The 26,932-nt window shown below is 41.1% G+C and overlaps 1 long non-coding RNA gene across 2 annotated transcripts; it reads left to right on the top strand.

The window, feature by feature from the left end:
• Positions 1-2,983: 2,983 nt before the first annotated feature.
• On the top strand, positions 2,984-25,279 carry LOC129863797 (uncharacterized). 2 transcript variants are annotated; one of them, XR_008761018.1, is made up of 3 exons: positions 2,984-3,580; positions 21,778-22,696; positions 23,482-25,279. It is a non-coding gene; the product is annotated as an uncharacterized LOC129863797 (long non-coding RNA). The 2 variants fall into 2 exon arrangements; XR_008761017.1 differs by lacking the exon at positions 2,984-3,580 and adding an exon at positions 21,010-21,578.
• Positions 25,280-26,932: the final 1,653 nt, after the last annotated feature.

Below are 26,932 nucleotides of genomic sequence, written 5' to 3'. Positions count from 1 at the left end.
TTTACTGATTGTTGGGAACCGTGAATACAATTGCACACCGATTCTCATCTGATGAAAACAATGTGTTAATATTCTGTGAACAAAACACTTAACAGTAAATGTAGTTTTGAAAGATAACATTTATATGTAATAATTTGCAAAAGGTGGTCTACGACACAGTTGAAGTTGGAAGTTTACATACGCCTTAGCCAAATACATTTAAACTCAGTTTTTCACAATTCCTGACATTTAATTCTAGTAAAAATTCCCTGCCTTAGGTCAGTTAGAATCACCACTTTATTTTAAGAATGTGAAATGTCAGAATAATAGTAGAGAGAATTAATTCTTTCAGCTTTTTTTTCTTTCATCACATTCCCAGTGGGTCAGAAGTTTACAAACACTCAATTAGTATTTGGCAGCATTGCCTTTAAATTGTTCAACTTGGGTCAAACGTTTCGGGTAGCCTTCCACAAGCGTCCCACAATAAGTTGGGTGACTTTTGGCCCATTCCTCCTGACAGAGCTGGTGTAACTGAGTCAGGTTTGTAGGCCTCCTTGCTCGCACACGCTTTTTCAGTTCTGCCCACAAATTGTCTATGGGATTGAGGTCAGGGCTTTGTGATAGCCACTCCAAAACCTTGACTTTGTTGTCCTTAAGCCATTTTGCCACAACTTTGGAAGTATGTTTGGGGTCATTGTCCATTTGGAAGACCAATTTGTGACCAAGCTTTAACTTCCTGACTGATGTCTTGAGATGTTGCTTCAATATATCCACATAATTGTCCTCCCTCATGAAGCCATCTATTTTGTGAAGTGCACCAGTCCCTCTTGCAGCAAAGCACCCCCACAACATAATGCTACCACCCCCGTGCTTCACGGTTGGGATGGTGTTCTTCGGCTTGCAAGCCTTTCCCTTTTTGCTCCAAGCATAACGATGGTCATTATGGCCAAACAGTTCTATTGTTGTTTTATCAGACCAGAGGACATTTCTCCATAAAGTATGATCTTTGTCCACGTGAGCAGTTACAAACCGTAGTCTGGCTTTTTTATGGCGGTTTTGGAGCAGTGGCTTCTTCCTTGCTGAGCGGCCTTTCAGGTTATGTCGATATTGGACTCGTTTTACTGTGGAAATAGATACTTCTGTACCTGTTTCCTCCAGCATTTTCACAAGGTCCTTTGCTGGGATTGATTTGCACTTTTCACACAAAAGTACATTCATCTCTAGGAGACAAAAAGGATCTCCTTCCTGAGCAGTATGATGGCTGCGTGGTCCCATGGTGTTAATACTTGCGTGCTATTATTTGTACAGATGAATGTGGTACATTCAGGTGTTTGGAAATTGCTCCCAAGGATGAACCAGACTTGTGGAGGTCTACAATTTATTTTCTGAGGTCTTGGCTGATATCTTTTGATTTTTCCATGATGTCAAGCAAAGAGGCACTGAGTTTGAAGGTAGGCCTTAAAATACATACACAGGTACACCTCCAATTGACTCAAATGATGTCAATTGGCCTATCAGAAGCTTCTAAAGCCATGTCATTTTTCTGGAATTTCTCAAGCTGTTTAAAGTCACAGTCAACTTAGTGTATGTAAACTTCTGACCCACTGGAATTGTGATAGAGTGAATTATAAGTGAAATAATCTGCCTGTAAACAATTGTTGGAAAAATGACTTGTGTCATGTACAAAGTAGATGTCCAAACTGACTTGCCAAAACTATAGTTTGTTAACAAGAAATTTGTGGAGTGGTTGAAAAGTGAGTTTTAATGACTCCAACCGAAGTGTATGTAAACTTCCGACTTCAACTGTATGCAAGTCACATATCCAAAAATAGCTTTTACACAATTGAGAAGACTGCAATGACTGAAAGGGACTACAGTGTGTAGTTCATTCTACAGAATACTACAAAATTCTATAGTAAGCACTGTACGATCAAGGGGTGTGTAGTATAGTATTATAGAGCATAATACAACATTCTATAGTAAGGACTACACATTATCAAGGGAAAATACAGTGTGTAGTACACTATTCTACAGTATACTTCAGTTTACTACAGAATACTATATAATTCTACAGTACTATAGTATTAGAAAGTAAACTGTAGTATTTTATGTGGGCTGAGCTACTACTATAAAGTTACATTTAGGGTTCTCATAAATTGTATTTGTCAGTGCTGATTTTCATTCTTCTCCTCTAATCAAGGACAGATTGAGACCTGGGACACCAAGTACATTATATTTGACTCTCCATTACAGAGAAAGCTTGGTCAGAGAATATCTTCAATCTATTTTTCTTTCACAATCCCTCTCTTTCACTTTTTCGATACACCTCTTTTTTTCTCTCTTTCTTGCTTTCTCTCTCTCTCGTACACACTTCTGTCTTCCCATCCCACCTCATGCTGTTATTGTTTATCTTAGACTCAGAACTAATACAGGTTGTATGAAAGCAGCAGCTGTCCATCTGTTCTCCACTTCTGTCACGCTCAGTCCATCTCTCTCTCTTCCTCGTGCTCCTCCTCCTCTACAGACTGTCCAGATGTCATATCTTCTTTACTGTTCTCTACATCTCCATCTACTCTGTCCACACATCCATCCACTCAGCCATCCATCCATCTATCACATTGAATTAAAACTGTATTTTACCTGTCCAGACAGACCCACTGACATATTTAACCCTCACAGTGGTGTCTGCATTGCGTCTGTAAGAAAGGTGTTTGTCTGTGTATTCATCATCATTACTACATTATCACACGCACACAAGCACGCACGCACGTGCAAGCACAGACAGATACACACACATACACACACACACTGTGCCTCTGTCAGCAAGCGAGAGGAGTTAATCACAGTCTTTATTCTCTCCTGCTGTAACTGTTTTTCAAACATAAGCTGATAATGTGAGGATTTATCTGCAGTGTGTGTGTGTGTGTGTGTGTGTGTGTGTGTGTGTGTGTGTGTGTGTGTGTGTGTGTGTGTGTGTGTGTGTGTGTGTGTGTGTGTGTGTGTGTGTGTGTGTGTGTGTGTGTGTGTGTGTGTGTGTGGTTATGCAGCAGCAGAGACAAAGGGGCATTTAGCCCTCCTGCCCTATCGCTATAGCAACATGTGCGAAGTGCGTAGGGACAAGGCTAATTACGAGGGATGAAGAGGAGGGGAGGGTTGATAGACAGAGGTGAGAACGGGAGGAAGAGGGGAGAGAGGGGTGTTTAAAGGAACGCAGGAAAAGGAAGAGAGAAAATAAAGAGCAGTCTCTGCCTCACTCTATTTCTGTTTCACTTTTCTATCTCTTTTTCTCTCTCCCATTCCTCCTCCCTCACCCTCTATTGATATGTCTTTCTCTCCCTCCTAGTCTCTCTCACTGCCACCCACTTTTTCCCCTACTATGTCTTTCTGGCACGACGTGATTTCACCAAATAGGACACGTTCCTGGATCGTCTTTATTATGTTGCCCCTGACAACAAATCTGTCAACCAATCAGACCATCGCATGCCTTGTGAGATGTGCAATGCCCCCCCTTGTACCCACCAAAATTCTAAATGTCTTGTTCATTTATTAACTAACCTACTGTGCGCTGATGCAAAATCTGCACTGCTCTTCAACAAAAGAGGTAAGCTGTTATTAAAATGTTCCTTTACCATGAACCTCAAGTTCAAAAATTCCAAGTACAATGTTAGCGAACATTATTCTTTTTTTGGCCTTCTTGTAGATCGCAGCCTTGTTATAGACCATCGCTTAGCATTGTGCTAGCCTGCTAAGAGAAATGTAAAAAGTGAGCAAGCTAACATTTAGCTAGCTGGTACTGAAGTGTCATCCCATTGTAATAGGGTCCTGTGTGTAGCTGGTGTAGAGAGTCAGGTGCAGGACAGCAGAGATGAGTAATCAACGTACCTTACTCAAATTACAAAAAAATACAAGGCAAATATCACGAGCCCACAATAAGGGACCGACTTACAAAGACCAATCAATCACAAACAAACATGGGGAACAGAGGGTTAAATAATAAACAGGTAATTGGGTGAGTGAAACCAGGTGTGTAAGACTAAGACAAAACAAATGGAAAATGAAAAGTGGATCGGCGGTGGCTAGAAGGCCGGTGACATCGACCGCCGAATGCCGCCCGAACAAGGAGAGGGACCAACTTCGGCGGAAGTCGTGACTGTACCCCTCCTTGACGCGCGGCTCCAGCAACGCACCGACACCGACCGCGGGGACAACCCGGAGGACGAGGCGCAGGGCGTTCCGGATGGAGACGGTGGAACTCCTGCAGCAATGAAGGGTCCAAGACGTCCTCCACCGGCACCCAGCATCTCTCCTCCGGACCGTACCCCTCCCACTCCAAGAGGTACTGAAGGCCCCTCGCCCGATGCCTCGAGTCCAGGTTGGCTCGAACAGCATACGCCGGGGCCCCCTCGATGTCCAGAGGGGGCGGAGGACCTCCCGCACCTCAGACTCCTGGAGTGGACCAGCCACCACCGGCCTGAGAAGAGACACATGGAACGAGGGATTAATACGGTTATCTGGGGGAAGCTGTAACCTGTAGCATACCTCGTTCAGTCTCCTCAGGACTTTGAATGGCCCCACAAACCGCGGGCCCAGCTTCCGGCAGGGCAGGCGGAGGGGCAGGTTTCAGGTCGAGAGCCAGACCCGGTCCTGCGGTGGCGGTCGATGCATAAGGGCGGCGTCCCAGGTCTTCTCCGAGCGCTTAAATGAGGACAGGGGGTGCTGTTGTCACTTTTTTTGGAAAACGTGTCCAATTTAAACGGCTTCCTACTCAATTCTTGCTCGTACAATATGCATATTATTATTATTATTGGATAGAAAACACTCTTCTCGTTTCTATAACTGTTGGAATTATGTCTCTGAGTGAAACAGAACTCATTCTACAGCACTTTCCCTGACATGGAGTGAGATTTCAGAAATTTTGGCCTCTGCTCCCAGGTCAGTTTTTAGGTCCCTGTGAATGCTATGAGGATACAAACACTGCCTACGCCTTCCTCTAGATGTCAGTAAGTGGTGACAATTTGAATGGAGTCGATTGCGCAATCAGGGCCTGTATAAAAGACCAAAGAGCGGAAGTACATGTCTTTTCTTCCCTGCGCCTGGCGCGCGATGGACGTCGGACTGGCCTCTTTCCAAGCTTTCGTTTAGCCAGTAATATATTGCCGGTCATGTTTCTACTCGTTATAGGTGTTAAAAACATAATAAGGTAGTTAATTTAAACCGTTTTATAGCAATTTATATCCGTTTAGTGCGATTTTATGGCATTTCTGTGTGACGCACTTCCAAGTGCTGGGCACTTTTCTAGTACATGCTGAACGTTAGTGGCCATTTCGACTGGACAAGAGGACACGACTTTCGACCAAAAGACGATTAGACCGGAGAAAGGATTCATTGCCGAAGATTCTGATGGCAGTTCAGCTAATAGTAAGAACTAATTATGATGATAAATCGTTGTTCTGTCGAAAAATGTTAAACGCATATTCCGCCATTTTCTTTGGGGTAGCTTCGCTTTGGCGCACCCTGTATTGCACTGTAAGGATAATTAAAAAAATGTAATTCAGCAATTGCATTAAGAACTAATTTGTCTTTCAATTGCTGTCCACGCTGTATTTTTTAGTCAAGTTTATGATTATTTATTCATTAGACTAGATCACTGTCCAAGATGGCGCCCGACATTTTCTGGCCAGTTTTGCTACTATTCTCATTGTATAACCACGTTTTTTTTGTGGCTAAATATGCACATTTTCGAACAAACTCTGTATGTTGTGATATGATGTTACAGGAGTGTCATCGGAAGAATTCTGAGAAGGTTAGTGAAACAATTAATACATTTTGGTGGTGATAATGCTATCGCTCTTTTTGCCTTGAATCAATGCTGGGGTAATGTTTGCACATGTGGTATGCTAATATAACGATTTATTGTGTTTTCGCTGTAAGACACCTAGAAAATCTGAAATATTGTCTGGATTCACAGGATCTGTGTCTTTCAATTACTGTACGCTGTGTATTTTTAAGAAATGTTTTATGATTAGTAATTAGGTAATACACGTTGCTCTCTGTATTTATTCTAGTCGAGTTGTGATGGTGGGTGCAATTGTAAACTATGATTTCTACCTGAAATATGCACATTTTTCTAACAAAACCTATCCTATACAATCAATATGTTATCAGACTGTCATCTGATGAGGTTTTTTCTTGGTTAGTGGCTATCAATATCTTTATTTGGCCGAATTGGTGATAGCTACTGGTGGAGAGAAAAAATGGTGGACAAAGAAAAATGGTGTCTTTTGCTTTTGTCTTGGACTTGTGATTGAATGATATTTTGATGCTAGTATTTTCTTGTGACGCTATGCTAGCTATGCTATTCAGCTTTATTACTGGTGGGGGTGGTGGGGGGTGCTCCCGGATCCGGGTTTCTGAGGCGGTAGAAGTTAAGCAGTAAAACACTGGATAGCATGACCAATTATGTAATTTTCCACATTTCCTCCCATTTGAGACTAAGTCTCAACCTAATAGAAAAATATTTACAAGCATTTCATTAACTTCTTGAGAATACAGGGGGTGCTGTTTCGCATTAGCATAATTGCCTCTACAGACTAAACTGCCTCTTATTCAATTATTGCTGTTACTATATGCATATAACCATATAGCATTGGATAGAAAACAAGCTATGGTTTCTAAAACCGTTCCAATTGAGTCTCTGAGTCAAACACAGGTCATTTCACAGCACTTTCCCTGAGCCAGAAAAAGATTGCAAGATGTGTATGCTCGCTTCAAAGCTCTGCCTATATATGGTCACGCGACCTATGACCCGAATGACACTTCCTTCTTCTTCCTCTGGGTGTCTGGAAGACGTCAGAGGAGAAATTTTTTGTTTATCTTGTACTGACGTGAAATAAGATCTATTTCTTTAGCGTGACCGACAACTTCCGGTTTCTGAGATGCGCGTTTTCAGAGGTGGCATTGTCTTTTGTTATGCTGACGTTACGGATGAAAACTATCTCCGTGTCGAAGTTTGTTTGATACATGTGACCATATCACCGTAATGTATGTTTTTTCAATATAGTTTAATCAGATTATTAGAATTTTTTCGGGAGTTTTGCCGTGTTCCGTTCTTTGAGTTTTTTAACTTTGGACATGGACCGTGCCAGTCGACCAGTACCCAGGCTAAATGAAGAGGGGAAGTTGCCATTGTGAATGGATTGAACGACTCATCAGGACTAAGGACACCTTGATCAACATTCTGATGAAAGACCAGCAATAGTAAGACCCAATTTACGATGTTATTTCATATATCTGTCGTGCATGTGAACTGGTCGCGCGCGTCCAGCTGGTTTTGGCTGGCCTGGTTATGCTAATTAGCTAGTTATGCTAATTTCGCTATAAAACATTTAAAAAATCTGAAATATTGTTTGGATTCACCAGATGTTGGGCTTTCAATGTCTGTACGCTGTGTATTTTTTCTGAAATGTTTTAAGACAAGTAATTAGTTATATAACGTTGGTCTCTGTAATTGTTCTGGCTGCATCAGCACTATATCAGATTGCAGCTGCAATGTAGAACTGTGATTTATACCTGAAAAATGCACATTTAAAAAAAAAAAACTATGCTATACCATAAATATGTTATCAGACTGTCATCTTAAGAATTTTTTTGTTGGTTAGTGGCTATCAATATCTTAGTTTAGCCGAATTGGTGATAGCACCTGATGGAGTAAGAAACTGTTGGAGTAAGAAAATGGTGTCATTTTGCTAACGTGTTTAGCTAATAGATTTACATATTGTGTCTTCCCTGTAAAACATTTAAAAAATCTGAAATGGTGGTTTTATTCACAAGATCTGTGTCTTTCATTGGGTGTCTTGGACTTGTGATTTAATGATATTTAGATGCTACTATTTAATTGTGACGCTATGCTAGCGATGCTAATCAGTGTGGGGGGTGTGGGGGGTGCTCCCGGATCCGGGTTAGGTACTCTGTAGAGGTTAAACAAGTATTAACATGAGGAAAAAGAGGAAAAGGAAATACTTTTCTTACACTTAGTACATTACAATACATCACAATTGTAGGCATATGAAATAAAACAGGTAAATAGGGTTATGAGTCGTCTCCTTCAGGGGTCAGCAATGGCATGGCAAGAACAGTCTCAGCAGCTTTGCTGCACAATTTCTTAACATAAGTTATAATAAGCATTATTGTAAAAAAAAATAACCAAGCCATAAATCAAACAATGAAATATTGTAGCTCCCATAACACCAAATAATGACTGAACCCATCGGATTCCAATCGCTGTAGGTTGGTGTTCATTCGAGATCACTGCTGAGCTCTTTCAGATGTTCCACTACCATAGTCAAGTTACCCTCACCCGAGGGTATGAATGTACAGCAATGGTCACCTATCATTTTGCACACTCAAGTGTTACCCTATTCTGTATAGCCGTGAGGCGAGCGGCTTGCAATTCCGTTCTTACTATCGCAAATCCTGAAGTGGTTAAATTCACCTAAGATTCTAAATGATATCCTAATCGATCTAAATCATGTTCATTTTCCGATGCCCCATACCAAGGAATTAACCCACGCCAAAACCTTTCAAGTTTCGAGGATCGTCTTGACTCAATTGGAACGTCATTTAATTGTGAAATGCTCCTTCTAAACCGTCTTAATATACTTGGAATGGAGGAGTTGGCTTTATGCATTACCAAAAACACAGCACCCTGTCCAATTTGTTGGTAAATAAAGATGTGCCTTATCACCACAGATCCAATAATGATCAGTAAACGTGGCTGAGCCATATTGATGTGGAGAGTAAATGTCTGTTTCTGTCTGAATAGTGGTGTACCCCACATTCAGTGTAATGGGAATGCTAGAAGCGCATGTTCCATTTATCCAGCTACATCCTATTGGGAAGACACTGTAATTAACACATTGACATTCCCAGATAGGATGAATTGAATTGTGGTATGGAGATATTACTTGGAGTGTGACAATGGCAGTTTCGGAATGGGAACAGTACAATGTTTAAGTGTCACATGAGACATTGTCAACAACACATTCTGAAAATGCAAGCGCCACGCTGGAGTGAGATGGGTGGTCCGTGCCTGTGAGATAAGAGCATGGACAGCGTGAGGAACTTGAATGGTTAATGAGCACATTGCAACAATGCTAGCACAAGCTAACACTGCTTCTATAGCAGCCGCTACAGCCCTGAGACAACATACCAACCCTCTAATCACACTTTCAAGTCTTTTAGAATAGCAAGCAACATGCCGTTGCTTCCCCGTTGCTTCTGAGTGAGGACAGATGACATGAAACCATTTTTCTCACAAACAAACAGATTAAATGGTTTGGAGTGATCTGGCAATCCTAAACAAGGAGAAGAGGTTAGCAATTGTTTCAATTTGTCAAGTGCCTGCAGTCCTTCATGTGTCCTCTTTATCATATCATTAATCACCATCTTTTGGCCGTGAATGAGATCAGAAAGTGGCTGAGTGACTTCAGCATAATCAGGTAGCCTGGCTCTGCAATAGCCTGCCGTTCCTGTGAGTGTCATCATGTGCTGTTTTGTAACTGGCTCCAAACCCAATTTCCTACAATTAGGTGTAATGTCATGTCCCAGATATTTAACTGTTTGGGAGACAAGTTGTAACTTTTTTCTGAGAAACTTTGTGGTCATTTTCAGCAAGAAACACTAACAGAGCTCTGGTGTCGACTTCGCATGCTTGTTGGGTTTCAGAACACAGTAACAGGTCGTCGGCATACTGTATTAACATACAGTGGTTCCTCCTTTAAAAGTTGCGAGCTTCCACCGCGGGACTTAGAGGTACCCAGCGTCACGGCTTCATTGATCTAGACCACCACAAGGTGGAAGTAGACCACTCATTATGCATTTGGGTCCCAAGATTTTTATATGACCAATCATATCGAGTGGTTCCAATGACGAATTTTGACGCGAGCCACCCTTACCTTGTGGCGTTCTTCAACTATGATAGCTGGCAAAACATTACGGTGGAACCAGATGTAAGTTGTTATAATGTCATAACGAGTCAAGCAAAAAATGTCCAATTGAGAGGAATATGTTAGTTAATACACAATCCAAACTGACGACGCGCGGTCAGGTCCAGTCGAAAGTTCAGACGAAAAGTCATATTACAGTTCGTAGAAACATGTCAAACTAAGTGTAGAATCAATCTTCAGGATGTTTTTATCAGAAATCTTCAATAATGTTCCAACCGGAGAATTCCTTTATCAGTAGAATTGCAATGGAACGCAAGCTACCTCTCACTTGAACACGCGTGACCAGCTCATGCCACTCTGGCAGACCTTTGACTCATTCAGCTCCCATTCCCCCCTCCTTCACAGTAGAAGCATCAAACAAAGACTGTTGACATCTAGTGGAAGCCTTAGGAAGTGCAATATGACCCCATTTCCACTGTATCTTGGATAGGCAAAGAGTTGAAAAACTACAAACCTCAGATTTCCAACTTCATGGTTGGATTTTTTCTCAGGTTTTTCCCTGCCATATGAGTTCTGTTATACTCACAGACATCATTCAAACAGTTTTAGAAACTTCAGAGTGTTTTCTATCCAAATCTGCTAATGATATGCATATTCTAGCTTTTAGGACTGAGTAGCAGGCAGTTTACTCTGGGCACCTTTTTATCCAAGCTACTCAATACTGCCCCCCTGTCCCAAAGAAGTTAATGTAGAGACAAACATGAATGCATATGCTTTGGTCATAAAGTTAATTTACGAAAATCACTATTTAGCAAGTTATCTGACTAGCTAACATTAGCCAGCTAGCTAGTGTTAGGATAATACATTTGTAGTTGGTGTTTAATGTTTTAGGCACTCCTGAGAAAACCAGCAAACCAGGCTGTCGTCTTGTGAAACAGTGGCTGTAAAGAATCTAGCTAGCTAAAGTATTTACTGCAAATTGAATGTAGAATTCTGTAAGCTTGCTTTGCAATGCAGCTAAAGTAACATAGCTAGCTAACTATTTACTTGATTATTGTGTAGTGGAGGATAAAAATAACTGTATGTCTATGGATGTGTAGCTAGCTACAGTATGTAGCCGATCTGTGTATGGACCCTAAAATGTTAGGTTCTGGACTAATATTCATACCAATCCATGAACCTTAGCTATTGTCATGATGTTGGCCTGGGGTTAGGTTTATGACAGTCATAAATACAGACAGAGTATCCAGTCTACCACTCAGCAGCAGCAGCAGAGACATTCTTCAAAGGACAAAGGACCCGGTTGGGCAACACGGCCTTCCATCTACCACCAACCTACCGAAGCACAGCTCAGAGTAAATATTTATTGCATTTTCCTTTTCCAAATGGGCGGTAATTTAGAATGCATACTGTATTTACGATAGCACAGCTTCGCCTCTGTTCCAGTCTCCCGCTCTTTCACTCAAACCCAGACCCTTTTCCTTTGTGTAACAAGCTGTCATATCTGTTCCGCTCGCTAGGGACGTTTTCCTTTATGACGGCAATTTGTAATCAAGTTATGATTTAATTGTGTATGTGTGATTCTGTGTGATTAGTTAGGTATTTAGTAAATAAATAATTAAACCCAATTTTGTATTGCTGATTCAACTAGTTAGCCAGGGTTCGTGAAGATAACCAAGAATTTACAACTTTCAGATGAGACTGAAATAAGGTGACGATTAATATTGACTGCTATTGATGTAAAATATTATTAGGTCTTTAAGAGTTTATTCGGAAGATAACAGCTCTATAAATATTATTTTGTGGTGCCCCTCCTCTCTAGTTAATTACATGTACATGATTAGTTCAATCAGGTAATATTAATTACGGAGAATGTATTTTATAGAATAACATGTCATAACACTTAATCCGGCATAGCCAAAGCCACGACACTATCGTAGTTCTTGTATCAACTTCAAGCCTGAATGGCATTAATGAAGCCTATGGAAAGAGTAGAATATAATAACTTTATTGTGCCAAGGATGCAAGTCCTATTTACACATGTACTGTAGTTATTACCACGCATAAGATTCCCACATTGTAGCCTGTACATTTAATGTATTCACTGATCATGTACTCTTCCTTGGCAAATAAAGGTGCGGCTCAGGTATGAATCTCTGAGACATTATTTTTCAGTCATATCAAACTCCATTATTTGAATGATGTTGGTTCTGCATGTATGTATTACAATTATACACTTCAACAGTGTTTACCACTCCTGCTCCTGGGACATCAATGAATACACATTGTAACTATGCAATAGACTAGAAACATGATTGATTTGTAATTCATATATACAGAAAAATAACTATGCATATCTAACTCCCTTCATCTGCATTAATCTGAGGACACCGGATAGTATTTCAATGAGAAACATAATTTTAACCAGTGGAGAATGTGAAACGCTTTATTGAAAGAAGTTCATTATCCAGGTGTTATAAATACATAAATGCATTATAATTATGATAATTGTAAAATTATAAATACAAGTTCAATCTATACTTCAATGCACATATGGTGTGCATTATAAAACGAGGAAGAAAGACGAGGTGGGAAGAGAGGTGTAGAAGACAGAAAGGGAAAAAGGTTAGAACCGAGGCAGACAGCATATTATTCATGAATTACAGTGCTACCCTAATATTCTCTATGTTCATCACAATTGCGGTGTCTCCTGACCAGCCTTGGGCCCCCAGTTGGCCCGAAGGTTATCTTAAGAGCGGGTGAGGTGGCGATGACGGGACTGGCTTCCTATCTCACATCAAAACATACCTGCAGACGAGAGAGCATGATTAAACCTTGTTTTTTTTATTCTAACACGGTCAGTCATCATAAATGAGGTGGTGAAATGCAAAACTGACCTTGGATCATTAACTCTGGGACTGCTACATCTCGGTCTGTATTTCAATGTAAAGCATCTCTTTAATAATACTTCCTGTTCACCTGACCAAGTGACATCTCACCTATGATAATGCTGTGCCCTCTGTGTCAGCCAGTTCAGATGCGGGAAGGGTTCACCAAAACATCTGATATTACCTAGAGGATTTAGGGAGGAGGAGAGGGATGAAGTGAAGAAGAGAGACTGGTATTGTGTGTGTGTGTGTGGTCTCACCTGGTGTCCACACTAAGTGGCTACAGAGTACTCTATGCTGAAAAACAGACACATGACGACAAACAATATAATATAATGTCAACAGAAGATACTGGATGTGACGCAGACACCTATCGGAGTGTAACTGAAACATTTAAATATAGAGGGCTATGTGTCTCACCACTTGGTTATTGCAAGGCTAACCCCCAGGGAAATCATGACTTGGTAGCAACAGATAGTCCAGTGAAAATGGCTGTGTTTATGTGGTGTAAATCTGAAAATTAGCAGCTGACATCTTAAGGGTTTTTTAATTAATGCATGTGAGACAGGTTCCATGTACAACAAGACAGGCAGAGATGGAGAAAAAGAACACAGAAAAGTTCAATTTTTTATTTTTTTACCTTTATTTAACTAGGCAAGTCAGTTAAGAACAAATTCTTATTTTCAATGACGGCCTAGGAACAGTGGGTTAACTGCCTGTTCAGGGGCAGAACGACAGATTTGTACCTTGTCAGCTCGGGGATTTGAACTTGCAACCTTCCGGTTACTAGTCCAACGCTCTAACCACTAGGCTACCTCTACCTCTGGTTATGACACTTTTGCCAGCAATAAAGCTTCCACGGCCTGTTCCTCAGACAGTGAGCATCTGCCAATATCTACATTATCGACCCCTTTGTCAGCTCGCTCTCTGAAAGTAAAGGAAACAGCTTCTTTTTTATAGATATGAAAACAATAACTGAGATATGACCAATCAATCTAAAGCAGCAGATGTCATTTTTAGGATACGTCAATACAGCCCAGTGCTGCTTACCTGAGATGTCATCTTCGTAGGTGTCCGCTTTGACTTCCTTTGTGTCGGAAAAAAGTTGATTTCAGAACAATTATTTTCGATTGAAAATTAAAAAGGTTTTGCTCTCGACAAAAAGACACAAATGTACCTCCATAGCATATAACAATTTGCCTGGGAATAACCATACCTTCATACAAATGTGCTACTGTATGCAGAATTCTTGATGCACAACCGAGATACTGCCATTTCCTGCCAGCACACCCACAAGTGAGCCACTCAGGAGCAGAATGATGACGTGTGGAAGAGGGAATGGAATGAGAGGGGAAAAGCAATTTGTTTCAAGTTGGTGAGGAGGGCTAATAGCTGAACAATAGACTATTCAACCTTTACTAAAGAATAGTCTAATAGTCGAGCAAGGTGTGGAAAACACCCCCTCCTATCACAGACCAGATTTGTCTCAATGACCAAAGGGTAGCTTGCTACTCAATGTAATAAAGTAATGACTTTTCAAATAAGTTACCTTACACGTTATGTTGGCTGACAATTTGTTAGCTACGCTGTACTTACGAACCACACAGCATATCATTACAGCAGTATGTACCCTTATGTTAGCCAGTTACCTAACGTTAATAGTTATACATCAAACTTGCCAGTATATTACCTATAGGCTATCTAACTACCCTACATGTATTGACTTGATTATTCTCATCATTCTTAGCTTAGCTAAATGGTATAGTCGTTGTCCTTTCTCAATGGACATTCGGGTGCTTACGTAAATTCGCTCTGGCTATCTATAGGCTGGACAATAGAATGAGTCAAAACAGCTTAAGAACGTTGGCTAAACTGGAACACTAGCACAAGCCTATAGCAAATTAATGTAATTGAAAGTTCGCAGAGCCTGTTTTGACTGGAGTGATGCTTTGAATCCCATAAAAATGTATCCCTTTGTATTTTACCACTACAATCTGTTAGTCGGATGAAACTAGAAAAAAACAACTTGTGTAGAAAGTTAACATCCGCACCTCGGTGGTGTCAACTGTGCTTTTGTCTGCGCAATGAAAAAGTAGGGGAAAAATAAAAACTTCTGACTATTTCTGGTCTAGCGATTGATGACAAATGAGCTCGCTGCCCAGACTTACACAATTACAAAGAGGAAATTCTCCTGATTTAAAATGGTACCCGTGTAACAGTTTTGCTTCCGTCCCTCTCCTCGCCCCTATCTGGGCTCGGACCAGGGACACTCTGCACACATTGACAACAGCCATCCTCAAAGCATCGTTACCCATCGATCCACAAAGCCACGGCCCTTACAGAGCAAGGGGAACAACTACTTCTAGATCTTAGAGCGAGAGACATCACCGACTTAAAACGCTATTAGCGCGCACCCCACTAACTAGCTAGCCATTTCACACTGGTTACATCCGACTTGAAAAAAATCTAAATATACACATTGCGAGATATTTGGCGCAATAGACAGACGTGCCTATATTTCCCTCATAGGAAATAATGGGAAGGCCGCAGAGTTCCAATATTATTTTTGTTGTTTACATTTTGTTGTTTACATGTTAACTACAAAACAACGTGAGCAGGTCTCATTGCCAACAATAGTGAAGCAGGCATTGTGACGTTGAAAAATAAGCTGGGAATAGAACGTTCGGAAGGCGAGTTGGTGCCACGGTGCTCAATAGAACTAACAGGAGCTGGCAGGGTGAAAAATGCACTAAAATAAGGCCTGTTATTTTGTGATTACTTCAAAACAACATCAAGCAGCTGGGAAATATGGTCCTATTATGAAATGATATGTTGATGAGATGTAGAAAGTAAACATCAGCACCACGATGGTGTAAACTTCGGACTATTTCTGGTCTAGCGATCGTTGACAAACGAGCTTGCTGCACAGTATGACACAACTTTTAAAGGAGGAACCACTGTACTCCCATGGGGGGTGAAACCCTCTAAATTTTGTGCCAAAGCAGAAGAAAATACCGCCGGAGATTCAGAGTAACCTTGGGGGCTGAAGGTCCCAGTCCAATGCTTGTTTAGGAACGTAAACGCGAACCGGAACTGTGATTCTGGTGCGACGTAAATGCTAAAAAAAGCGTTAGCCAAATCAAAAACTGAAAACCATTTAGCCGACGCCGGCACAGCAGATAGAATCGTAATGGGGTTTGGCACAACAGGAGCCCTTGCATAAACTGCATCGTTAACAGGTCTGAGATATTGAACAAAATACCAATCACCTGAGGCTTTTCGGACAGGAAGAATGGGGGTATTAAACAGAGAGTCTGAACAAGGCACAATAGCTCCTCCTTCTACCAATGAAGCATGAACATTGGGAATCCCCTTGATAGCTTCCTGACTTAGAGGATACTGAGTTCTGCCTGGTTTGTGTGTGCCCTTAGGTGTGACAGTAAGCAGTTCAACCCCCCTCATTCGCCCAATGTCACACTTATCTTTAGCCCAAAAAGAGTCCGGGAGATTAAACAACAAGGGTAACTCATTCTCCACGGAAATCATCTGTTTAGTTGGTTAAGTGCTATAAACGCCATGTTCATCTCGTTAAACATGTACAGCCCCAAAAAATGGAACACACAAAGTATGTAGGCTGGGGGAGAATTTAGACCCATCCGCTCCAGTCAGTGACCTGCAAGACAGACTTCAACCAAATACCAGTATCTTCCCAAGCAACATCATCTGTTTTAGCTACCGATACACGTGGCACTCTGTCACTAAATACATACAACAAAGCGTGTTCTTTAATCAATTTAACACTTAAAGCGCAAAATGGGGGCCCACTATACATGTCACTGCAAAGTAAGCTCTCTCTGTCAGCCATTTTTTGTTCATTATCTAAATCTCTTTTCAATGGTGAGAAATGTGTGGTGCAATGTAAACCAGTCTGTGACATAAAACTGCTTTTCTGTTCCCAACAACTGTGATCAGTTGAGAAAATTTTGTCAGTAGGGTGTTAATGTGACCCATAAATATCCTGTACGTCCCATGCATAGTATCAATCACATGTTGAGACCGTGTCGGACAACATCATGAGATGACATGTCTCCTGAGGCTGTACAACAGTGAGGCCTTTTCCTTTACAAATAATATTGATTTTCCAATTTACAGAGAAAATCTCTTTCTGACAAATTTACAGGACAACATGCAGAAAAAATGAATTGATGGTTAATGCATATGTTACCCACTTTAACAGGTAGGGGCATTGTGAGCAACTCTTTCATAGTCACTTCCGATGCTCCTACACTGGTAACTGATTCATTTGACATGGGAGGTTTGGACATAGATTTAGAATTTATGACAGACATTGCAGCACCAGTATCTACTAGAAATTCAATTGACTCACCATTGACGAAGAGACAAACCATTGGCTCCTCACGGTGGTTTGAAAAAATCTTTAAATGCTGTCTAAGGGTGCCAACTGTCTCTACCTCGCGTCAGTCCAAATGTGGGTTGTAAAGGGTTGTTTTCGATGGAGGTCCAGTTGTCCAAACACTCCCTGCTGCTCCCTGCCCCCTTGTGTTTGGACACGTTCTGGCGAAATGTCCTTCTTTTCCACAGTTATAACAAACAAAGTTCTTGTCCTGTTGTTGCTGCTGTCTGGCCCACCTATCACCAATGGCTCCCCCTCCTCATCCTCTACCCCTTCCTCTTCCACTCTGTCCATAATTTTGAGTTCTTCCCTTAGCCTGCCGCTGCTGGCCCTGTCCTTGATACAAAGCCATCTGTGCAGCTTCTAACTTCACTCCTTATTATTCTGTTCTCTGTTTAGTCTTGTCTTCTTGACACAGTTGCTGCCTCTCAGCATGTTTACAGTGTTCAATATCAGCTTGTAGACTGGTAGATTCCCAGCCAATGCAAGTCATTTTAACCTGTTTACCAAGGGCTGGCAAAAGTCTATTCATTAGGGCAGCTTTAAGACAAAGAAAGCACTTTACCCGACTCACTATTCAAAGTCTAGAAATATACATGTTTTGTGTGCTTGTAGGAAGCATCACTACCCCATTTCTGACTACAAAGTATCTATAACTGGGCTAATAACTCACTAAATAGCAAAGGATATGAACAAATATGCACACGTGGCTACATGCAGCTCTCGATTTCATTTTAAAACAAGCGCATCTACTCTTCACCGCTCATGCTGTAAACACAGTCCAGTTCAAATTGAATGGCACAGATCCATATAAGGCAATGGTCTATTTGCATATAGTCCTATTGCAGCTCTGATTGGTTATGCCGCACTTGTCTGTGTTGAGTACCCAATAGAATCCTGCTCCGATGCGTTCTGCCTAGAACAAAATCTCTTGTACAGTTAGTTTTGCATACTAAGTCTTGAGTAGTTCGTTTTGTTTCGGTATGTAACATTGAAAGTGGCAAATATTGCATTGATTCGATCACAATTCCCAAAGTAAAGGGAAATGTTGATAGTGTAACTAAGGGAGAAGTTTAATCTTGTACTTCTCTGTGCAGGATGATACTTCTTCTGTGAGGCAGTCCAGGGGAGCTGCACACCCGTGCACACACACAGTTTAGAGCGAACATTGGCCATGAGGTGTTGCTTTATTTTGTTACAGGTCTTCAGGGTGATGTCCTTGATGCCCATGACAAGTTTCAGAACAAAGTGACCTGGAGTTATGTGTTTTAATAGGGCTTTAGAGCCTTCCATAGGCATGGGGCAGCCATTTTTCAACGTATCAACTATTAATTGGCAATTTATTTAGGGACTGGTAGTTAGTGTCTATGCACCAACTCTTGTGTTAAGATGGCCAGGCTGTGCAAGCCATCTGCAGCTGAGATCCCGCACATTTTCCGTATCAAGGCTGCGATGGGCAGACGTGGGTGGGTGATGTTCTTTTATGCTGTGTGATCGCATAAAAGAACATCACCCACCCATGATCGATTGGGTAGCTATCCATAGTTGCACGCAGAAGGCTAAGGAGTCGTTGGAAGACTACAGACATTGGCTGGAGACCTGCTACCGTAAGCATAGCGGGCTCAAACCAATGACTGATGACCGCCGCTATTATGAATACGACAGCCTCTTTAAGAGAGACGATTGTGAGGATCATACAAAAAAAAATCAAGCCATTGTTTCCACATAGGGCAAAAGCCACAAAAAATATATACAGCACAGCCAGACACAGAGCCAAAATGTATTAAAGAGATACTACAGGATCTTTGCGACTACGTCTGTATATTTTAAACCTCCGGTTATGGGCACAAAATGGAGCTATAGCTGGCTGTCATGCATTCCATTTCCTAAAGCAATTTCCTGGTTGACAATTTTTTCTCATATATGAGCCTCATTAGAAATGCCCCTTTGAAACTCAGTAATCTTTCAAATATTCCAGTCAAAATAACTACCATACAGTGCCTACAAAAAGTATTCAGAACCTTTGACTTCTTCCACATTTTGTTACGTTACAGCCTTATTCTAAAATGTATTAAATAAATATAACTCCTCAGCAATCTACACACAATACCCCATAATGACAAAGCGAAAACAGGTTTTTAGAAAGTAGAAAGTTTAGAAAGTTTTTTAAATATAGAAATACATTATTTACATAAGTATTCAGACTCTTTGCTATGAGACTCGAAATTGAGCTCATGTGCTTCCTGTTTCAATTGATCATCCTTGAGATGTTTCTACAACTTGATTGGACTCCACCTGTGGTAAATTCAATTGATTGGACATGTTTTGAAAAGGCACCCACCTGTCTATTTAAGGTTCCACAGTTGGCAGTGCATGTCAAAGCAAAAACTAAGCCATGAGGTCGAAGGAATTGTCCGTAGAGCTCCGACACAGGATTGTGTCGAGGCCCAGATCTGGGGAAGGGTACCGAAACATTTCTGCAGCATTGAAGTTCCCCAAGAACACAGTGGCCTCCATCATTCTTTAATGGAAGAAGTTTGGAAGTTATGTCACTCAGTTCATGTGTGGGCCTAACAGCGTCAGTTTGTAAGGGACAACTGTCATGCTTATCTACAACTGTGTTAAAAACGTCACCTGCTAGGACGAGGCAAGCGCATTTCTCATTGTAGGAAAGTGTGCAACAGGTGCATAAATCTGTGGCTGCTGATGCATGATGTGTACCCCTACCGCACTAGCGTTGGACATCCACCTCCTGTGTGTCCTGGCAGACAAAAGAAAACTGCTGGTTCATTTTAACAGCACGTTCTTAGGCCTTGTGTACTTCTGAGAGCCATGTTGAGTCAGCAAACCAAGCAATGTTAAATGTTTGCACACACGTTCTCTTACACCAACAGGGCAATTGCAGAAGCACTCGGCTGGCCAAACGCTGTAAGACACACCAGGGGTGTGCTCTGATGGGACATGTGATATTGAATCTATCAGGCCTAACCAACTATTGGTCAGCATTCCAACAGCAGATGTTATAACTTCCTTGGGGTTCAATTCAACCCTGTTGGATATTCTTCCAAATACCTGTAAGTCATGAATAACTTTGAAATAGCTATCTCTTGTGACGCAACACATCAATAAGGTAATTCAGTCACCGGTTCTGATGCCAGACCAAAACTGAAGAATCTAAATCATTACCTCTTGTTTAATTATCTACTTCTTTTGGCGGGCGAACCCAGTTGAAAAGCAGTGCCTCTATTTATATAGCTTGCACAAATCTCTCTATGTACAGTGAGGGTGACAGAGCGACAAGGTCTCCCTATTTCTCTGACTGCAGTAATACAGAAACTGTAGCTCAAAAAGAGACATTCTCTTTTCTCCACTATCAGTAAGCAGCAGTATAAATGTATGCATTTATGGAGCTTTACTGAACTATGCTACATCTTACACTCCATTTTTCCATTAACTACAAATGATGATTTTGTCATAACATTTTGAATAAAGTAATATCCTGGTACTCCATTGTTTATTTTACGATTAGCACATTTGTCCCACAAAATTATATTGATTCTAATCATGTAGCCTCTATATGTAATTGAAAGTCATTCACATATTACATATTATAGAAATAAAATGCTACAATTCCTTGTTGCACAGGAATAAATTGTGGGATGCATTTGGCAACATATTACCTTTTTGTTGGTGATTCTGTCTTTGAGAGCCTGCTCACATTAAGGAGCGCTATGTAAGGACAATATTACCACTGTCAACAGATCTGACTATTGCTGCTCTTTTTCCCAATCCCCCATCTATCTTACGAAGCCTGGTCTGGATCATTGCTAGTACCCTCAATATCTTCAACCTCCCGTCCTTTGCCGGAATGTATGGTTTCCCCTGAAATCTTTAAGACGTGATCCTGTCTCAAGCACAGCAGCAATGCACCAGGGACTCCTTCCTCTCCTTTGACTGCAAGCCTACATCAGCAACCTGCCAATGTCGGATACAATTCTAACACTTGTCGTGGAAAATTACGTAATTAGTCATGCTATCCCGTGTTTTACTGCTTAAAGAATAGTCTCTTGTTATATGCCAGTGTTTTTTCTAACCTGATACAAACTTGTCTTGGTGTGACTTAGTCATAAGACTGGGCTTACAGCTAAGCGACGGTTGGGTGCACCCGCAGCATGTGAAATCCCGTGGGTTTACTATCTACAGAAAGTCACATGTATGGAACCTTGCAGAAAGGAGTACACTATAGTGTTTGTTGTTGTGAATGCAGTTAGACGTTTGAGCCCTCGGGCTATCAACCTCGTGCTATGTTAAAGTCTGCACCGACAACTAATTACCTTTTACTGTTTTTACAAGGTACCGTTTTTACACTCTATCTGCTGACTGCCACATATACAGAAAGGGGTTGTATTTTCTCTACAGAAGCAGAGACCTGGCTATGTTTGTTAAGCTTTCAACCCTGAACCATTCTTGGTGATGTTGATTGCTTCTTTTTTGCAAATCTTATAATAAAACTGTTGTTGGAAGAATCTACAGTCTCTCTCTATTCCCCTAGATTTTAGCTGACAAACTGGCAACAAGGATGGACTGCTAATTCTGCTTGCTGATTGCTCCCGAGGAGACTGAGGTTACCTGTGCGCAGGGTTGCATTGGACGTGGCTCAGGGAGCCCACACTCCGACAAAAATGGATCAGAAAGGGACCCGCCTCGGACCGGCTTGGATGCCATTACGGATGGCGTAATGGCCTCGGACCCGCCTCGGACGCCATTACGGACAGACAAAATAAATTAAGGGTGAGATTGATTTTCTTTTAAACACCATAGAATATTCTGGGACATGTTGTGCACGTTATGTCTTTGATGTAGCAAATACACTCCTAGTTAGAATGTTTGTTGTGGCAGAGTTACTTCTGAATTGGGGAAGTCCTGGAAGTAATTCTAGGGCAAACGTCCTGTTGAAGCAGGGTGATTTCCAATTGGGATATTTTTGTTCAAGCAGAAGTATCCTGGTTAGATACAGGGGTTGTGTTTCTCTGTTGAAGCAGAGAGGTGGCCATGGGACGATATGACATGGTTATGAGTTATGTGATCCTAGGGCACAATCCTGAGATAGAAACAAAAACATTGTAAAAAATAAAATGTAATTAATCAGTGGACTGGTAAAACAGTTGGTTATGATTGGGAAACCAGCTATACATTTGAAAACCTACATGGGAATTTGCATAGGAGGATCTACCATGTGGGTATAACATTTAAAATTACATAGAATAATTATATATTTTATTTTATTAAAAAGGAAGGAAGATGTTCCTAATTAAACACTGTTGTTTGTGTGTTTGTGTTTGAGTGTGTGTGTATAGTTGAGTTTCACAATGGGAGCCAAGAGCAGCAAGGGAGAACCTTGCCTGCCTGATCCACTGACCGGACCAGTGAAGGTCATGGCAGATAAACGGGGCAGGGATATTCTGGAACAGGTACCGCTCTAGCACAATGTAGCAGATTTGACCTTAAAACATTTTCAAGTTCATAACTGTGCAGTCTCCTCAAACAATAGCATGGTGTTCTTTCACTGTAATAGCTACTGTAAATTGGACAGTGCAGTTAGATTAAAAAGAATTTAAGCATTCTGCCCATATCAGATATGTCTATGGGATATGTTCTTGTTACTTACAACCTCATGCTAATCACATTAGCCTGCGTTAGCTCAACCGTCCCGCGGCGGGGACACCGATCCTGTAGAGGTTTTAAGAGATACATGGGAGGTGTTGAATGGAGCTGAAGAGTGGGAATAATAACAACAAAATAACTCATGTAAAATATACTGTGTCCTTAAAATGCATATAGGTCCAGAACGTTTGTGAAACAGCACAGTTAAAAATATTTGACAAATAGAACTGGATGGACATCAGAAATAGATGAGAGAGGTTGAGGGTAGAGGAAGCACAGGACTAAAAACAAACAAAATATAACTATTGTAAAATAGATTGTGTCCGTAAAAAAATGTATATAGTATGTATAAGCTGGAAGTAGAAGCCTAAGTGTTGATGTTCATTAGTTTAGGGGTGTTAGGCTTAGTGGAAATAATAAAGGAAAATATATTTTAAAATTAATTTCAATTAACAGGTGTGCCTTGTTAAAAGTTAATTTGTGGAATTTCTTCCCTTCTTAATGCGTTTGAGCCAATCAGTTGTGTTGTGACAAGCAATATGCCTTCCCATCTGGTTTGCGCTTAGTGGAACTATCATTTGTTTTTCAACAGGACAATAACCCAACCTACCTACAAGCTATTTGACCAAGAAGGAGAGTGATGGAGTGCTGCATCAGATGACCTGGCCTCCATAATCACCCGACCTCAACCCAATTGAGATGGTTTGGGATGAGTTGGACCATAGAGTGATGGAAAAGCAGCCAACAAGTGCTCAGCATATGTGGAAACTCCTTCAAGACACTTGGAAAAGCATTCCAGGTGATGCTGGTTGAGAGAATGCCAAGTATGTGCCAAGCTGTCATCAAGGCAAAGGGTGGCTACATTGAAGAATCTAAAATCTAAAATCTATACTATATATTCTCTTTTTTGGTTACAACATGATTCCATATGTTATTTCATAGTTTTAAAGTCTTTACTATTATTCTACAATGTAGAAAATAGGAAGATACAGAACAACCCTTGAATGAGTAGGTGTGTCCAAACTTTTGACTGGTAGTGTTTATTTACAAAAGAATATACGGGGTATTGGAAATTATGCAGACAATTCCATTGATGAAAGCTACAATCTATCTGCAATATTAAAGCTGATCTGCCCCCCCAAAATTTAAATAAATTAAACCATGGTTCAACTTTGACACTATGGTGTATTATGTGTAGGCAAGTGACAAAAAATCTCAATTTAATTGTTTTTATATTTAGGCTGTAACACAACAAAATGTGGAAAAAGTCAAGGGGTGTGAATATTTTCTGAAGGCACGGTAGCAGATAAAGTGTCGCTGTGAGGAATTGTTGTTTTCTAAGTTAATTTACGGTGAAACAGGAACATTGTTACAGAATCCCCTGCCAAGTGCGCTACAAGACGCTATATGACTTTGTTGTGTGCTGTCACGGATCCCTCTGGTACTGTTGCTCATTCCGTGCAACAGTTTCGGAGGTCTACGTCACCGGCCTCTGGGAACTGAACTGTGTCATTGCGCACACCTGGTACTCATTTTCTCCCCGGATTAGTAATTGTATAAGTGTGGCCTTTGTTCACCATTGTCTTGTCGATTATTGTTCCAATATCCGTTGGTCCTGTGAGTAAGTGTGTTGTTTTGGCTTTCGTGGCTTTCGTGCCGCTTGTATTGCGCAGATGATTACGGGTCTCGTCCCGTCTGGTATCATTGTGTGCGTGTATGTTACGGATCTCGCCCGGTGTATTTATTCTAGGTACTCCTCGCACTTTTGTTTGGGATTCAACCCTGTGTGTTGTATACATGTTTGTTTGGTCTTCATCCCTGTGCCTTTACATGGCACGCTGTAATTTGGGTAAATAAATAAAAAACTATTACGCATTCCTGCGCCTCTCTCCCGATCCCTTTATACCAATGTGATGTGTGCATTTGTTTATTTGCTTTCTGGAGCAGCGCTGTCTTGCTCTCACCCATCCTCACTCTTTCTCGCCCTCACCTGAGAAATCAATATCTCATCTACCCCGTGGCTTCAGCCAATCATACAATTTTCATGTGTCTCACCCCTCCCTGTACATGCTCTAGCGATGCAGTCTCTCCAGGCCCTGATTGACTAGCCAGCCTGACCCATGCTTTCCAAGGGAGTAAGTAGTACCTGTACCCGAAATGTATTTTTCCAGTCTGTGGGTGGACAGAGATGCATGGGTTGTGTGATGACAAAGTAAGTTATTTTTATTTTTTTACTTGGCTTTGTATAACTCTGTTAGTGGTCTGTGGCTATTGCTTCATTATATAGAGTATCTTAGCTCTGTTGCTAATACGTTATCTCTGTTATCTCCAGTTAGCATACTGTATGTAGCTTCTAAGTCTTCCACCTCAAAAAGCACACGAAAGAGGATTTCGACACCCACCATCTCAGATTGTTCTGAAATTGTTTCTGTAGTTAGAAACATATACTATTAGCATTCCTGAAACATTTTGTTGAAAGATTATTTGAACTATGAGAAATGAGGCTAATTGAGTATGCTGAAATCGAACATTTCAATACAGTATATTATTTTATTTAACTAGGCAAGTCAGTTAAGAATTTATTCCTACACCGGGCCAAACCCGGACGACACTGGGCCAATTATGTGCCGCCGTTTGGGACTCCCAATCACGACCGGTTGTGATACAGCCTGGAATCAAACCAGGGTGTCTGTAGTGATGCCTCAAGCACTAAGATGCAGTGCCTTAGACCACTACGCCACTCGGGAGCCCCATGAAATTATATATAGTATAATTTTTCTATGTTTGGCAAGTAGTATGAAGCTGCGTCTTTGAGTAGTCTTTATTCATACTATGAAGTATATTCTCAGTGAATTTGGTGTTTTTCCCCCCCCACCTGTTCAGTGAAATTAGCACTGTAGTCGCATTTCCCCCATAAATGTGTGTGAAAGTACCAGGTTTTTCCCAATAGATGCCGCTGTTACTGCCAAACTCTTATCGATTTTGCAACTCTCTTGTGTTTATTGAATGGATCACAAACATTGTTTTGTAACTTCTGTAGCCTGGGCCTCCCGATTGTTGCAGCCGTTTAACATGCAGACCAGACTATACACGTGCGTGCATCTGCATGCGCCATCGCGTTCATGTAACATGCAGACGCGATCAGGACACGCAGGTTGAAATATAAAAACAAACACTGAACCAATTATATGAATTTGGGGACAGGTAAAAATGTATGGCAATTTAGCGAGGTAGCTTGCTGTTGCTAGCTAATTTGTCCTGGGATATAAACATTGGGTTGTTATTTTACCTAAAATGCACAAGGGCCTCTACTCCGACAATTAATCCACAGATTAAACAGTAAACCGAATTAGTTTCTCGCCATCTCTCCTCCATTCTTCTTTTTCTTCTTTGGACTTTATATGGCGGTTGGCAACCAACTTTACAGTGCATTACCACAACCGATTGGTGTATGAACCTCAGTTAATCTTTCATCACCCATGTGGGTATATGCTCCTAAAAACCAATGAGGAGATTTGAAAGGCAGGACTTTCAGCTCGTTGAGCATCACAAATAGATCCAAGTTCTATTTTAGCACCCGCCTACGCCTAAGGACAGCATGTGTGTTTGAATTGCATTCATGGAGGACTGACTTGAATTGTAAGGAGGACCACACCATTTATTTTTACCATGTGCAAAAGCTATTTGGTCTTCTACCCAAAGTTGCATAAGGGTCCATTTAATAAACATAAGAGACGTGCAAAATGGATCAAGGGTTGTTGCAGGAACAGCAGTATCTAGTGGGCAAAACCCTTGTATTTTCCCACTAATTTATGTGGAAAAATGCAACCGACTTCAATGGTTAATTTCTCTGGTGGGTAAAAACACAAAGGGGGGGAAAAACACATTTGTATTGAGAATACATTACACAGTATGAATTAACAATACTCCAAGCTGCAGCTTCATACTAATTGTCAAACATAGAGAACTGATACTGTATACTGGCCATCGAGGTGGGCTTGTTGTGGGTTTTTTGGGGGGGAGGGGTTCGTGGCTGGCTTTTA

Source organism: Salvelinus fontinalis, chromosome 10 (genome assembly GCF_029448725.1).
Source record: "Salvelinus fontinalis isolate EN_2023a chromosome 10, ASM2944872v1, whole genome shotgun sequence".
NCBI classification, from domain to species: Eukaryota; Metazoa; Chordata; class Actinopteri; order Salmoniformes; family Salmonidae; genus Salvelinus; species Salvelinus fontinalis.
Note: the sequence above shows the minus strand (reverse complement) of the source record. Positions and strands in the feature narration are given on the sequence as shown.